Source organism: Solanum tuberosum, unplaced genomic scaffold, assembly GCF_000226075.1.
Source record: "Solanum tuberosum cultivar DM 1-3 516 R44 unplaced genomic scaffold, SolTub_3.0 scf00010, whole genome shotgun sequence".
NCBI classification, from domain to species: Eukaryota; Viridiplantae; Streptophyta; class Magnoliopsida; order Solanales; family Solanaceae; genus Solanum; species Solanum tuberosum.
In genome coordinates this window covers 1,112,089-1,116,241 of record NW_006238936.1, presented here as the reverse complement: position 1 = coordinate 1,116,241, position 4,153 = coordinate 1,112,089, and positions in this window count along the sequence as shown.

Sequence of the window (4,153 nt, the reverse complement as noted above, 5' to 3'; positions counted from 1 at the left end):
GAATATTTGTATTGTATAATTATAAGTGTATAAGACGAATATATATGTATTTGCATGTGTATATACAATTTTCTCTCGCTTTATACAAACAAAAACGCAATTTATACAATTCTGTTGTATAAAGCGAGAGAGGCGAGCACAGAGGGAGCGAGCGAGAAAGAGAGAGTGGCGAGCGAGAATTTGGAGGGAGAGAGGGGACTGGCAAACGTTTGCTACGGGGCGCAATTAAATCAAACAGTAGCTACTCCATTTATTTTAGATTATAAGTTTGCCATTATGTACAATTATCCCTTATTTATTCAGTATCTTCTCTACCCTCTTTTACGATTTGCCAAATCAATTATATCAAAATGTCAAATATTACATATTGAAATATTGTATCAAAGTGGAAATTTGTTGTATCTAGTAATTAATATAGTAGTATATGAGGGCTATTTTAGTTAGGTCCTAATTATTTTTTTTAATCCTAATTAATGGTGCCGCAACATTTGAACAATACGTAAGAGAGATATTAAGCCTAGCTAGCTAGCCATGTGAGAGGATTGGTTGAGAAATGTGACACCTACACTTTAATTTCGTTTTTTCAAGTTGTTTCCCTAGAACGTAGTTTAAAACCAAAGTATGTACCTGAAAACTCCATTAATGGAGGTTAAAACATACTGAATTACAGAGAGAAATCAGAAGAAAGAGAAGAGAAGAGAAGAAATCTTATTTAGCTGAATTATCCTCCTGTTACATTGAAACTGATTTATTTATACATGGTAGGATTGTAACCACCTTCTTAACTAACTATGGAAGCTTCTAGAACATTCCTAACAACTTAACTAACTCACACCATACAGTTTGCTTATACTTCAATGTTGATTAACACTCCCCCTCAAGCTTTATAAGTCTCACATCGGTGGTTAATGAGATGGGTGGACTCCTTATAAGGCTTGGGCAATCCTCCTCCCTTTGAGCTAGCTTTTGGGGTGTGAGTTAGGCCTAAGACCTAATTTAACAGTACCTACTGCTTTTAGCACAAACTAAGATAACCTTAATATTAGGATATACACTTATCATATTATTTAAAAGATCACTTCAACTAATTGTTTATTGAATTGTGAGCTAGTAATCGAGAAATAAGGCAAATGACAGCCTAATCCAGGAGCTTCTTTGATGTATCTGACTACTCAAAGAGCTGCATTCATATGTGACTGTTTAGGACAATGCATGAATTGACTCAAGACTTGTACTGAGAATGCAATATCTGGTCTTGTCATAGTCAGGTACAACAGCCTTCTCACCAGCCTTTGATACTTTGTAGTGTCTGTTAGTATGTTATCACCTTCAGCTATCCCTCAATTGACATGCTCATCATATTGAATTGATGTGAGCTTTTGATTCATTTCTAAAGGTGTGCAGGCTGGTTTTGCTCCCCCTAGGCCAGACTCAGATATTAATTCTAATGCATACTTCCTTTGTGACATGAGTATCCCTTTGTTGGACCTGGAGAACTCAATTCCTAGAAAGAACTTTAACTCTCCCAAATCCTTCATCTTGAACTTCTTCTGAATGTCCAGTCTAGTGTCACATAGGAGCTGTTGATTGTTTCCAGTGATGAGCAAATCATCTACATAAACCAACACCACAACAATATCATTTCCAGTGTGCTTAGTATATAGTGAATAGTCATAATGACTCTGCGTGAACCCCATATCTACCAAGGCTTCAGTTAACTTTATATTCCATTGTCTTGGTGCCTGCTTTAGTCCATATAAGGACTTGTGTAGTTTGCAGACCTTATGAGTCTCCCCCTGTCTAGCAAACCCACTAGGAATAACCATATAGACCTCCTCAAGAAGATCACCATTGAGAAAGGCATTATGAACATCCATCTGATAGATATACCAACACCTAGAGGCAGCAAGGGCCACAATAGATCTGACAGTCACCATCTTAGCAACAGGACTGAAAGTCTCTCCATAGTCAAGTTCTTCCTTCTAACTAAACCCTTGTGCAACCAATCTTGCTTTAAATCTTTTCATAGCCCCTGGGAAAGGTATTTGATCTTGTAGATCCACCTACAACCAATGGTCTTCTTTCCAGGAGGGAGATCCACTATACTCCAAGTGTTGTTGCTTTCTAAGGCATCTATCTCCAGCTGCATTGCCTGGACCCAAGCAGGATCAGCAGCAGCTTGTTGAAATGACACAGGCTCACACAAAGCTGAGTAGGCTTGAAGAACATGTTGATAGGACTGAGATAAATGAGTGTATGAAAGATGATCAGCTATAGGATAGGAACATGTATTTCCTTTAGGCTGAGTGACAAAATCCTGCAGCCAGAGAGGAGGCTTGCTGGTTCGAGTAGATTTTCTGGTGGGAACAGGTAGAGCAACCAGTGGTGACTAAACAGGAGATACTGGACTGATAGGATCAATAGTGACAGAACAATCAGGTGATGGGATACAATCAAGAGCTGGGGAGACACGTACAGGGTTAGCAGGAGGAACCAGTAGGTCCAGAACTGGAAATATAGGATTGGATGATTCTTGTACATGCTTGAAAGGAAATATATGTTCTTGAAATACCACATGTCTGCTGACAAAAAAAGAATGAGCATGGAGATCAAAGAATATATAGCCTTTCTATGATGAAGAATACCCCATAAACACAGCAGAGATGGCTCTAGAGGAGAACTTGTCCAGTACTCTAGGACAGGCAGCATAACAAAGACACCCAAACACCCTTAGATGAGACAAGGATGGAGGATGCTTATATAATTTCTCATAGGGGGACTGAAAACCAAGTATCCTTGAAGGAAGCCTGTTCAAAATATAGACAGCAGTAGAAACACACTCACCCCAATATCTGAGGGGAATAGCAGCCTGAAATCTGATGGACCGAGCTATATTCAGAATGGACCTGTGTTTCCTCTCAACTACTCCATTCTGTTGAGGGGTATACACACACGAGGATTGGTGGGTAATGCCAAGTTCACTGAGTAAGGCCTGAAAGTTGTGACTCAAGAACTCAGAGCCATTGTCAGTTCTCAAAGTTTTAACACTTGTTGAGAACACATTCTTAACTTGAGTAAGAAACTGTTTAAGGACAACTATGGTGTCAGTTTTGGAGTGGATCAAAAAAATCCAAGTATATCGACTAAAGTCATCAACAACTGTAACAAAGAACTTTTTTCCATTATAAGTGGGAACTCTGTAAGGTCCCCATATATCACAGTGCAACAATTCAAAAACAGAACTGGACATAGTAATGCTTAAAGGAAATGGAAGCTTTGTGTGGTTAGCAACAGGACACACTGTGCAATGAGAATGATTTTTTCCTCCTAAAGACCTAAGAAACTCATGTCGTTTTATTATGTCAAGAGGTGCATGTCCTAACCTCTTGTGCCATACATCAACTGAGTCAGAAGTAACAGGTACATCAGTTGACTTAGTAACATTCTTTACAGAGTTTGTTTCACTAGGACTCCTACTACTATTCACCAGCTTCTTTGGAGCTTGAGTTGGTCCACCTTTTAGTATGTAGAGTCCATGTTGTTCCTTACCAATCCCCTTCACCTGACCATTTGAGAGATCCTGAAACACACAGAAGTCAGGAAAGAATGCTACCATGCAATTAAGCTCCTTAGTGATCTTGGACACTGATAGTAAGTTAACTCTGAAGTCAGGCAGATATAATACATTTGATACAGGCTGGTTTGTAAACAGGCATGTGCTACCAATGTGAGAGACGACAGTAGTGTTACCATTAGGCAGATAAACCTTATTTTGTGCATCAGTAATAGATACAGTACTAGTGTCTAATGTGTCAAGATTGGAGGTGATGTGATGAGTAGCTCCAGTGTCTACCACCCATTCACCTGCATCATATGAACACAAGAGAGCAGAAGTATGTATACCTGCATCTACAGAAGCCACCTTGGCAGAAGAATCTACTGTGTTATCACCTCCATTCTTGGATAAGAGCTGGAGAATTTGTTGATACTGGTCCTGAGTGATAAAACCTCCAGAAGTTTGAGCTGCAGTTGAAGAAGTTCTTGACTCAGTGCTGAGAGGTGTATCAACCTGATTAGCATAAGCTCCAGTAGTCTGGCCTTTCCTCTTTGACTTAAAATCAGTTGGATATCCAACAATTTTGTAGCATTGTTC